This window comes from Lithobates pipiens, unplaced genomic scaffold (genome assembly GCF_037356315.1).
Source record: "Lithobates pipiens isolate NorthernLeopardFrog02 unplaced genomic scaffold, aLitPip1_a1.2 Scaffold_27, whole genome shotgun sequence".
Taxonomy (NCBI): Eukaryota; Metazoa; Chordata; class Amphibia; order Anura; family Ranidae; genus Lithobates; species Lithobates pipiens.
In genome coordinates this window covers 166,780,330-166,793,280 of record NW_027507788.1, presented here as the reverse complement: position 1 = coordinate 166,793,280, position 12,951 = coordinate 166,780,330, and the positions used below count along the sequence as shown (strand labels likewise).

The following is a 12,951-nucleotide window of genomic DNA, read 5'->3' as shown; positions in this document are numbered from 1 at the left end:
AAAAATAATAATAAAATTGAGCTATAAGACAATAAATGAGTGTAATCAATAATTAACTAGATATATGGATGCAATGTGAAGGTGCATAAGAGTCCCAAAAAATATTAACTAAAACGTGTGTCCCAATGTATAGTCCACATGCGTTAAGAGATAGAGAGCATCAGTGTTGATCTTCCCAGCAGCAGAGTGGGCGCCACACAAATCAACTATGGTAAACGGCTTATCTGGAGTTATATCAATTATGGAGAATTAAATACTCTTACCATGGGGATTGGACACACCTGTCATATGACAGTGAGTCGCAAGCGCTTGAAATTATGGCTGGTCTGTGCGTTTTCAACAGGTCCTGGAGGTGAATAGTCGCTCTATCATCTCTGGATTTCGCAGTTAGCTGGGATTCCTGATGTAGATGGCTGTATCGCACGCCTCCAGGCTCCACAGAGTCACTCGTGTTTGAATGGCATCCAAAATGCGATAAATCATAAAAAAAGGGGGTTCAAAAAATAAAAAAAGAGAGGCTCCAAATGGTGCAGGTCAGGAGGTAACCATTGGGTTTATTGTAAAAATCGTCAACAAAATGGCATAAAAGCAACGAGTGATCACAAATAAAATCAACGTAAAATAACGTTAGAGCAATGTGGGGTACAAAAAATGCAGGCCCTACGCGTTTTGACAATAGATGTTCAACAGGGTTGGAGACCTATTGTTGTCAAAACGCGTCGACCCCCTTTTTATGATTTATCGCATTTTGGATGCCATTCAAACATGAGTGTTTGTGACTCTGTGGAGCCTGGAGGCGTGCGATACAGCCATCTACATCAGGAGTCCCAGCTAACTGCGAAATCCAGAGATGATAGAGCGACTATTCACCTGCAGGACCTGTTGAAAACACACAGACCAGCCATAATTTCAAGCGCTTGCGACCCACTGTCATATGATAGGTGTGACCAATCCCTCTAGTAAGAGTATTTAATTCTCCATAATTGATATAACTCCAGATAAGCCGTTTACCATAGTTGATTTGTGTGGCGCCCACTCTGCTGCTGGGAATATCAACACTGATACTCTCTATCTCTTAACGCATGTGTACTATACATTGGGACACACGTTTTAGTTAATATTTTTTGGGACTCTTGTGCACCTTCACATTGCATCCATATATCTAGTTTATTATTGATTACACTCATTTATTGTCTTATAGCTCAATTTTATTATTATTTTTTGTTGTTATTTTGTATTTCACATGTGCACATTATTGTGTATGTGTGTTTTACAGGATTGGTTTCATTGCCATTTTTGAAGACACAGTTTGAGACCATCATCTGATTTTTCTAGCGCTACACTATTTTCTGTCCATTGTCCCTTGTAATTATAGTTTATTTTATTCTATTTGGTACTGACGGTAATGTGAGCTTGATATGTTGCTTGTATTCTTTATTTTTAAACTAATATATGGTATATTTCATGTATGAACTTTTTTCTTGAGATTTGTAGTACTTGTTACTTTGTGAACTCTCTGCTATTGTATCATTATCAGATTGTATGATCTGATCTAATGTTCTTTCAAGATGTTTTCTGATTAAAACAAGTAAATAAATTATATGGCACCGGAATAATCTCTTTTCCATAATGCAAGCAGTTTGAATGTCCTCACAAACTGACGCTAGCCCCACTCAGACACTTTCTTGCAGATCCTATCCACTAACTCAAGACACCGCTCTAAACACAGATGAAAAGGACAGTAAGGAAGAAAATATGGGCATAGACTGGCTATGGCCTTCTCCACCCCAAGACACTACGATTTCTGCTCTAACCAACGAAACAGACTTGGTGCCCCCCAAACCTGAGATGCCAGAGCCTCAGAGGTTCATCTAATTCACCAATATTTGTTTTGGTAGGTGAACAGCCTTTAGTGCTCTAGTAAATTAGCTATAGTGTTTTAAAATGAAGAAATGCAGAATCATTAAATACAACCGGCTTTTTACTTCAATGACAATGGGATAGGAGCGAATTTGCTGCCTAGTATGAGCTATCTTTCAAAATGTCGTGTCTGAGCAGACCCTTTTGATCACATGCCTACAGAACACCTTACACAAAAAGACAACTTGAATTACATAATAGGAATAAGGACAGTTTTCTCCCCTCTTTAATTAAACTGTGCCATTCTTCTGGGAAAAGAAATGTAAACTTCTGTGTGCCTTCTGACATTTAAGGCCATGAAAACACCATACAAAAGTCGACACTTGTATAGACAGACATGGTTAGAAATTATAACAGGGTCATGTTACAGGCATTATCAATGTAATTAAGGCTTAGAGGTGTGTGACTATACAAACTTGCACTTTCAGTGCCAACATTGGGTGCCCTTTGTGGCACCACCCTATGGGAAGGTAAACAGGGCAGTGAACAAATCTGCAGCATGTGGCATGATCAAATGTCAGTAAAAAAAAACCCACAACATTTACCAGCTAAACTTTGCAAAATATCAGTAGTGCCAGATTTAATCCACAATGAAAGAACACGTGGGAAAACAAGCTGCGCATGCAATGAATACGCTTTTTTTAGCAAAAGTTTGTGAGAAAAAAAAAAGTGATACTTCCTTATTTACCCACTGGAGTAATATCCTAATCAAGGCATAATCTATTGTATACAAATTCAACCAAGAAAAGCCAGACTTAACGAGTTTAGAGCAAAGGTGTGATTCAGCCTCCAGGGTGTACCTTACAAGGCAAAACTCTGAGCTTTCTGCAGACCTGCTGGTGTCACTTACAAAGGTCTTCTACTGAGGGACAACTTCAGAACTTGCAGGTAAGCACAAAATGATTCTGGTAACGCTCAGATATTGGCAACAGCAAAACCTATTTTCAATGCAGGTTGTATATTGGAAGAAAATTAGGGAACATTTAGCAAAACTGGAACAGCCAGAATCTGGAGCAGCTGTGCATGGCAACCAATCAGTTTATAGCTTACATTTTCGAAGCTTACATGAACAAGCTGTAGATAGACTATTATTGGTTGTCATGCATGGCTGCAGCAGATTCTGGCTGCTCCAGTTTTGGTAAATTCGCCCTCACTGCTTTTATCTGCAAACATATAGTGCTTTCTTAGGGCGATTTGTTTAGTTCTGTCACAAAATCTAAAGGCCATGTTCCAACATTAAGAAAACTTTGGATAGAGTTTAAACCCTTTCCCACTCTAAACTTAAGCAAAACCTTTTCACAATTGTTTCACCTTATTTCAATGCTAAGACTTGATTCACACCTATGCATTTTTAGTGCTTTTTTCATTTTGCAGATTTGCACTACAGAACGTGTTCCATAGGAAACCATGTTTAATGGACTGTAGCGCAAACCTGCAAAATGCAAAAAGTACTAAAAATGCATAGGTGTGAACCAGGCCTAAGAGCCAGGAGCTAGGTAGCCAATGTACCTTTCCTGCTGGTTAAAGTACTTGGACGTTGGCACTTTACAGTTGCCTAATGGCAGACAAGTCCTCCCCTGCCTCCAAAAGGTTTTTTTGGCGACCCATTATGTCTTAAAAAATTGTTACGTTAGAATTAAATGAATTGCTTTATCAGTGACATGCCAATCAAGCAGACAAATCAACAACAGCTGACTAAAATAATCAAATGTTTTGATTTCAAAATTAAAAAAGTTAGTGTTTAATATATCCTATGGTGTTATAATGTTCTGCAGACATTAAAAGCACTGGTCTCTTGGAACCTATGACGTAAGCAAATGAGAATCGCTGTCTGAAGGAACAACTTCAACATACACTTAACAGCCACTTTATTAGGTACACCTTGTTAGTACCGGGTTGGACCCCCTTTTTCCTTCAGAACTAACTTAATTCTTTGTGGCATAAAATCAACAAGGTGTTGGAAACATTACTTAGATTTTGGTCCATGTTGACATGATAGCATCCATGATGCGAATCTCTCGTTCCATCACATCCCAAAGGTGCTCTATTGGATGAGATCTGGTGATTGTGGAGGCCATTGGATTACAGTGACTTCATTATCATGTTAACCACTTCAATACCAGGCACTTAAACACCTTCCTGCCCAGACCAATTTTGAGCTTTCAGCGCTGTCGCACTTTGAATGACAATTGCGCGGTCATGCTACACGGTACCCAAATGAAATTTTTATCATTTTTTGCTTTCTTTTGGTGGTATTTGATCACCTCTAGGGTTTTTATTTTTTGCGCTACAAATAAAAAAATACTAATAAAAAAAAAATATATATATGTTTTTTTTGTTTCAGTTTCAAAACTTTGTAAATAAGTACATTTTCCCCTTCACTGATGGGCACTGATGGGGCTACACTGATGGGCACTGATAAGGCGGCACTGATGGGCACCAATGATGTGGCACCAATGAAGTGGCACTGATGAGGTGGCATTGATGGACACTGATAGGTGGCACTGATAGGGGGCACTGACAGGCGGCACTGACAGGCGACATGGATGGGCACTGATAGGTGGCACAAATTGGCACCGATAGCTGGCACGGATTGGCATGGATGGGCGGCACAGATGGGCATGGATAGGCGGCACCGATGGGCATGTGTGGGCACTGATAGGCGGCACGGATGGGCACTGATAGGCGGCACAGGTGGGCACTCATAGGTGGCACAGGTGGGCACTCATAGGTGGCACAGGTGGGCACTCATAGGCGGCATTGTATTGTTATACTGTACTAATGGATGCCAATCAGTGCCAAACAATAATGCATGCCAATCAGTGATGCCCATTGTGGGTTCTGATTGGCATCCATTATGGGCACTGATTGGCATCCATTGTGGCACTGACTGGCATCCCTGGTGGTCTAGGGAGGATTACCTTTTGTTGGGCATCCCTGGTGGTCTGGTGGCATCCCTGGTGGTCCAGTGTGGGCATCCTCGGGGGGGCTGTGCTGATAATCGATCAGCACAGACCCCCCCTGTCAGAGGAGCAGCCGATCGGCTCTCCTCTACTAGCGTCTGACAGACGCGAGTGAGGAAAAGCCGAGCACCGGCTCTTCCTATTTACACTGTGATCAGCCGTGATTGGACACGGCTGATCACGTGGTAAAGAGTCTCCGGTGGAGACTCTTTACCGAGATCGTAGTTGCCGGGTGTCAGACTGACACCCCGCAACAACGATCGCCGCGATGCTTGCCCCCGGGGGCGTGCAGCGGCTCATAATCCTGATCACGTCATATGACGTCCAATCAGGATTATGCAACCACTTTGCCACCGTCAATTCCTTATAGGGTGGGTGGCAAGTGGTTAAAAAAAAAAAACAGGCTTGAGATGATTTGAGCTTTGTGACATGGTGCAATATTCTGCTGGAAGGAGCCATCAGAAGATGGGTACACTGTAGTCAAAAGGGATGGACATTGTCAGAAACAATACTCAGGTAAGCCGTGGTGTTTAAACAATGCTCAATTGGTACAAAGGGGTCCAAAGCGCGGCAAGAAAATATCCCCCACACTATTACACCACCACCACCAGCCTGAACCAATCGATACAAGGCACGATGGATTCATGCTTTCATGTTGTTTACACCAAATTCTGACCCTACAATTTGAATGTTTCAGATGAAATTGAGACTTACCAGACCAGGCAACGTTTTTCCAATCTTCTACTGTTAAATTTTGGTGAGCTTGTGTGAATTGTAGCCTCACTTTCCTGTTCCTAGACAGGAGTGGAACCCGGTGTGGTCTTCTGCTGCTATAGTGCTTCTGCTTTAAGGTTCAATATGTTGTGCATTCAGAGATGGTATTCTGCATACCTTGATTGTAACAAGTGGTTATTTGAGTTACTGTTGCCTTTCTATCATCTGTCCATTCTCCCCTGACCTCCTACATCAACAAGGCATTTTTGTCCACACAACTGTAGCTCACTGGATATTTTCTCTTTTTTTGGATCATTCTCTGTAATCCCTAGAGATGGTTGTGCATGGAAATCCCAGTAGATGAGCAATTTTTCAAATACCCAGACCAACCCATCTGGTACCAACAACCTTTCTTCCCCATTCTGATGCTCGGTTTGATCTTCAGCAAGTTGTCTTCACCACAACTAGATGCCTAAACGCATTGAGTTCCTGCCATGTGATTGGCTAATTATCAATTTGTATTACCAAGCAATTAAACAGGTGTACCTAATAAAGTGGCCAATGAGTGTATTTAAAACATTTAAGGAAAGATTTAAACAATATAACATTCTGAAGAGGGTAGTATACCCCTATGTAGGTTTGGTAGAATTAAATAGTTAAAGTAAAAGCCATAACATTTGTTACTGCCCGTCCCCTCCACCCTCTGGTGCTTCCATGGACATCAAGCACAAGCTAGCATATAAAACAGGGTCAGACCTTGTGACACCTGCATAGCAGGCAATCCAGTCTAGCCTGGAGTAAGTAAACCTTACACACCTGAAAAACTGATCAGAGGGAAGAGGCACAACCATCTGTTCATACTTGGCAAACAGGTATGTAACTCCACAAAACTTCAGCAGATAACACAGAATGGGTACACACTCATACATTATCTAGAAACAATAGCACATGATAAAATATGGTTTATTGGTACAAGGCTTTTCAGATCAATACTGTAACACAAACACACATACCATTTAGAAGGTCATAATCCAGAACACAGAGTTTCTAATGTCAAGCAATAAAAAAAAAAAAAAAAAAAAAATGATAATTTCTGTGACGTGCTACCTGATGAGGAATTTGGCTGAAACAATTTAAGTGTGAAATTATGTTTTTTTTTTTTAAATGGGGTGACAAGCGCAGCTGGACAAGAGGCAATCACAAATTGGCTCACTGTGATCCAAAGACTCTAAAATCACAAGGTTCAAATGATGGACCTTCTTTATGTTTATGGGGCTTTTAGTTGCATTACTTGAGAGTCATATGGGAACTTTTCATGGCAGAAAATTGGTTTTGGCTACATATTGCGAGCTGAAAATTCCTCATTGAGTTGAGGCTTATAGCATCTGAATGGGCAACACAACTCACTTATTGGGAGTAAATTCTACTGTGTGGCAGAATCATGAGCATGTCACTGAAGGTAATGAAAGCAATATGTTGGAATAGAAATATAGATTCCTGACTTGTTTTTGAACTTATCTTGCATCATGCTTACAATGACTATAGAAATATTAATACAATTGCACCAACACAGTTAAGTATTTGTCTGTAATCCTTTTTTTGCACTTATGCCGCGTACACATGACCGGACTTTGAGGGACTAGGTCCGACAGTCTTTCCGACGGACTTTCGGCGGAGTTCTGACGAACTTTCCGAATGAACGGACTTGCCCACACACAATCACACCAAAGTCCAACAGATTTGAACGTGATGACGTACGACCGGACTAGAATAAGGAAAGTTCATAGCCAGTAGCCAATAGCTGTCCTAGCGTTGGTTTTTGTCCGTCAGACTAGCATACACACGAACGGATTTCTCGGTCCGGCGGAGTTTCGGTGGAAAAATTTAAAACATGTTCTATTTCTAAAGTCCGCCGGATTTTTGGCAAGCAAAGGTCTGATGGAGCCCACACATGATCGAATTGTCCAACAGACTCGTTCCGTCGGACCTTTGCTGTCAAAAAGTCCGGTCGTGTGTACGCGGCATAACAGTTATCACAGACAGTACTCAATTGTGTGTTTGAATGTACAACCTTTGGGACAGACATTTCATCCTTTACCCTGAGCAGAACTGTTGACTTGGCTCAGTGGCATAATAAAGTAAGGAAGGATGGATAAGCAAAAAAGCCTAGAGCATGCACCTTTGAAATAATGTCAGCCAGGACAGATGCCAAATCTCTATCTTGACAGATTTTCTTCAAGGCTTGTTCACACCATACACCGTATGTTGAGCTGCACTGATCTGCATAGAGCAACGTAGACTCAATGCAAGAGCACATAGAAAAAATATATTTTTTACATGTCCTGATCAAAATATACTGTACGTGTGTGGTGGTGCATGCTGTAAGAACAAAAAAAGTGTGTATAGTCACTTGCGCTACCTGGTAGTGTTAAATGCCAACTAAAATAATGGGAGTGAATACTGAAGAAAAAAGTGAAAAGAGAAAAAAGTGGAATTGCTGCAACAACTAATGTGTTTACAACTACACTTTCAGTAATATTAAAATGTGGGTGGTGTGGCACAGTTCTTATATAAATTACATGTGAAGACAAAAGATAAAAACTATCACACGCATATATAGATCAATCTTGAAAAAAGTTATATATAGAGCGAATACGTGATGAACAAATATACACAATTTGTGATTAAATATTACACATATAGCTAAGTGGTAGTTTAGCTAACAAGTGCCCAAGTGTTATAATTCCAATCAAGTGCTCTGTTTTTCTTAAGTATGGACAATAAACCTCTGTGCTTCCACCAGTCACCTCAGTGCTCACAGAACTCTCACCTCACTTCCATATAATAAAAGCTTCAAGATCAGATTCCAGTATGGGGCCTGATTATCCTTTCTTAGGGCATCTTCCTCCTATGGGGAGCATCACCGTCCGTACAGATCAGAGAGACCAGGGATACCTCAAGAGCTAAGACTCTAGTCAAACACAAAGGAGGAAGATGCCCTAAGGAAGGATAATAAGACCCATACTGGAATCAGATCTTGAGGCTTTTATTATATGGAAGTGAGGTGAGAGTTCTGCGAGCACTGAGGTGACTGGTAGAAGTACAGAGGTTTATTGTCCATGCGGTATGAAAATGCAGCATATATGTGTTTTTTTTTAGGCAGTGCAAAATCACCACAGCATGTTGCAATGTGATGCAGTAAATAGAGTTGAATGAATTGTCAAAACAAAAACAACAAAAAAACAAACAAAAAAAGAAAACTGTTTTATTTATTGCCACAACACACCTAAACAACACACCTACACACAGCACACAACAGTTAGTGTGTGAGCTGCTGTGATTCAGCTTTAATTGCTCTTTTGGTACCCTAGATAAGGTGGACAACACTGTGATATGACTTACTGAATGGGAAATTTGTTTTTATTTCCAGTGACCCTGGATCCCCTAAGGGGGAGGAATGGCACACACAGTAGTCGGAGTTGCAGAAAATGTATTGTTAAATATGTTCCAAGATACAGCAACAGAGTTTATGCAGCAAATTAGAACTGACATCAACAGTGATAGATGATTATATGGCACTTGCAGGAAGTGATGCACAGAGAGACTGACAGCACCTGGCACTGGAAGAGACTGATAGGCAATAAGCAGAATATAACTAGTAGCAGGAATGTTCCCACAGCAACACTGACAAGCAGTTGATATACTGCCTCTTCTTCTCTGGAACCTCTCCCTCACGCTAGGCACGCTCTCCCTGTCCAGCAGGTTTCTGTCCCTGACCTACCCACATGCTAAATGTGTGCCAACTGTAGTGACCCAGTGGTTTTTTATATGCACTGTCCTTACTAAAGATGGCCACAGGGGGCAGCAGCATTCAATCAGACTGTTCTCTGCTCTCCCTGCATGGTGGTTACAACAGCGTCCCCTGTGTAGGGAAGTCAATCTAAACCTGCCTACATACTGGACTTGCAAAGTAATTTTATAATGCTGTATTAACCAATATCATTGATAAAATGATAAATTAAAACCTGTTATTATTAACTATTTGCTAAACAAATATAGTCACCCCTGAAGTCCCTATTCAGGCTACATGGCGTTTATGGTTGACCCTGTGTTCAGACACAGGTTGACTACAGTCTCAAAACATACCAGCAGGTTACCTAATTTATGACCAAACTATCCCTTGAATGTGAAGGCTCCCCTTAGCTGATAATGAGAGTGATGAACAATCTAAGGGCTGTACACAAATCTAGGTTGTATTATTTATCTATTTATTTATTAAGGTTAAAGTTATTCTAGCAGAAAAAAAAGATAACACCCTACCAGCGGTCAGTGACACAAACTGCATTATTTAAACACATTTAATAGGTAATATTACATAGTTACATAGTATGTGAGGTTGAAAAAGAAGACATGTTCATCCTATGTGTGATTATATGTCAGTATTACATTATATATCCCTGTAAGTTGTGGTTGTTCAGGTGCTCATCTAATAGTTTTTTGAAACCATCAACGCTCCCCGCTGAGACCACCACATGTGGAAGGGAATTCCACATCCTTGCTGCTCTTACAGTAAAGAACCCTCTATGTAGTTTAAGGTCAAACCTCTTTTATTCTAATTTTAATGAGTAGCCACGTGTCTTGTTAAACTCCCTTCCGCAAAAAAGTTTTATCCCTATTGTGGGGTCACCAGTACGGTATTTATAAATTGAAATCAAATCCCCTCTCAAGCTTCTCTTCTCCAGAGAGAATAAGTTCAGTGCTCGCAACCTTTCCTCATAACTAATATCCACCAGACCCTTTAATAGCTTTGTTGCCCTTCTTTGTACTCGCTCTATTTCCAGTACATCCTTCCTGAGGACTGGTGCCCAGAACTGGACAGCATACTCCAGGTGCGGCCAGACCAGAGTCTTGTAGAGCAATAAAATTATTGTTTTATCTCTGGAGTTGATCCCCTTTTTAATGCATGCCAATATTCTGTTGGCTTTGTTGGCAGCAGCTTGGCATTGCATGCCATTGCTGAGCCTATTATCTAAAAGGACCACCAGGTTATTTCCATCCTAGACTCCCCCAGAGGTTCTCCCCCCGGTGTATAGATTGCATTCATGTTTTTGCCACCCAAATGCATTATTTTACATTTTTCTACATTAAACCTCATTTGCCATGTAGTTGCCCACCCCAATAATTTGTTCAGATCTTTTTGCAAGGTTTCCACATCCTGTTGAGAAGTTATTGCCCTGCTTAGCTTAGTATCGTCCGCAAATACAGAGATTGAACGGTTTTCCCCATCCTCCAGATCGTTTATGAACACAATAAATAGGATTGGTCCCAGCACAGAACAGTGGGGAACCCCACTACCCACCTCTGACCGTTCCGAGTGCTCCCCATTTATCCCCACCCCCTGAACTCATCCTTGTAGCCTGTTTTCAAGCCATCTACTCACCCTATGGTCAATTCCAATGGACCTTATTTTGTACAGTAAACGTTTATGGGGAACCTTGTCAAATGCTTTTGCAAAATCCAGATACACCATGTCTACGGGCCTTCCTTTATCTAGATGCCAACTCACCTCCTCATAGAAGGTTAATAGATTGGTTTGGCAAGAACGATTCTTGATTCCATGCTGATTATTGCTAATGATACCAATCTCGTTACTAAAATCTTGTATATAGTACCTTATCATCCCCTCCAAGAGCTTGCTTACTATTGATGTTAGGCTAACTGGTCTGTAATTCTCAGGGATGCATTTTGGGCCCTTTTTAAATATTGGTGCTACATTGGATTTTCTCCAATCACCTGATAGCATTCCAGTCAGTAGACTGTCAGTAAAAATTAGGAACAATGGTCTGGCAATTACTTGACAGAGTTCCCCAACTACCCTCGGATGCAAGCTATCTGGTCCAGATGATTTATTAATGTTAAGTTTCCCCAAGTCCAATTTTAATTCTGTCCTCTGTTAACCATGGAGGTGCTTCCTGTGATGTATCATAAGGATACACACTGCAGTTTTGGTTACGGAAGCCCCCCCCCCCCCCCCAATTCCCTAGTGAAGACTAAGAAGAATAAATTCAATACCTTCACCATCTCCCCATCCTTTACAACCAGATGTAATATAAGTTAGCTATAACTGTAATGACTTGCTGGATCATTGATCTCAGATATGTACAACATAATCCTCACCACAACTAACATTCAGCTTGTGGAATATAAAGAACACAATAGACGATATTAAGTCCAAATAACATTATTTGCCCAATTGCAGAGATTAACATATCCTTGCAATGAAGCACAACCTTGGCCAGTTCAAGGAGCATCAAACATTAGGGGCTCATACACGTGCAGATTATCGTATTATAAAAAGGCATTTTATATTCCACACAGCAGTCCCAAATTCTGACAGACACCCCCAGAATCGAGAAGTGATTATTTGATGTGTGTAGCATGTACAATTTCCTCCACCATCCATTACATATAGGCATAGGGGTGCACAGCCTTTTGCATTAGGGTGTGCACCTCAAGGCTCCAACACATATGCGCATGTGACATATTTACCGGCCTCTTCTCCGCTCTCCATCCTGAAACAATTGGGGGGGGGGGGCATATATAGCGGTACTGATCCCCTCTGTTTTCCTCTTGTGGCATCGGAATGCCGGCAAGAGGGATAGGAGAATCCTACTTTCAGCTGCTGTAGGAGGAAATTAGATATGTTTGGCCAAATTCCACTCCCCCCACCCCTTCTGTCTAAGTTGTGGAGGGGGGGGTGGGGTGGTCGACAACGAAGGATCATGGTTTGCCTGTCCACAATCGATGGGTAGGTCAGGATTGATGGGTTCCCAGCCCCAGGATTAGGGTGTGCCCAGGCACACCTTGTACACTTCTTGCACACACCTATGAATTTAGGTGTTCAGCACCCACCCAACTGCCCATGTGTGTCAAGACTTGATAGAGTTTCCTAGAAAAAGAATAAAAAATAAAAAAAAAGAAGTGCGATTTACAAGTAAGCCAGTTATAACTGTAACAGTTATACACACAATCCACTCCACACCAGGGCAAAACTGTAGCTGCAAAAATATATTAAAGGAACTGATAGAAAGAGTGACATAGCATTAATGAATACATATGTCAAAAATTCCAGGAAAGTAGCTGAACAGAAGAGCATAAGAAAAAGGGGGGTATGATGGAATTCCAAAATTCTCATACAGAGGACTTCCAGTCCAGTAATCCCATAGATGGCAGCTAAATAGTTAGCACAAATTGTTTAAGTAAGCCCTCATATTACAATTACATATTTTTTTATTTTTTTTACATTTAGCAAGCTAATCTGGGTGCAGAAATTTTCAGCACCACAAAATTCAAC

The 12,951-nt window shown here is 41.0% G+C and overlaps 2 protein-coding genes across 6 annotated transcripts in view; one reads left to right on the top strand and one right to left on the bottom strand.

The window, feature by feature from the left end:
* The window catches only part of KCNJ5 (potassium inwardly rectifying channel subfamily J member 5), a 244,474-nt gene that overhangs the window by 81,288 nt on the left and 150,235 nt on the right, over positions 1–12,951 (bottom strand). The gene's annotated exons all lie outside the window — the stretch shown is intronic.
* KCNJ1 (potassium inwardly rectifying channel subfamily J member 1) overlaps positions 2,507–12,951 on the top strand; it is a 55,423-nt gene continuing 44,978 nt past the window's right edge. The window contains exon 1 of one of the 4 annotated variants that reach the window (XM_077457854.1): positions 2,507–2,808. The gene's annotated coding sequence lies outside the window, so the exon portion shown is untranslated. Of the gene's footprint in view, positions 2,809–6,350; positions 6,470–12,951 lie in introns of those variants that run through there. The other 3 variants (XM_077457853.1, XM_077457852.1, XM_077457855.1) reach the window with 3 other exon arrangements.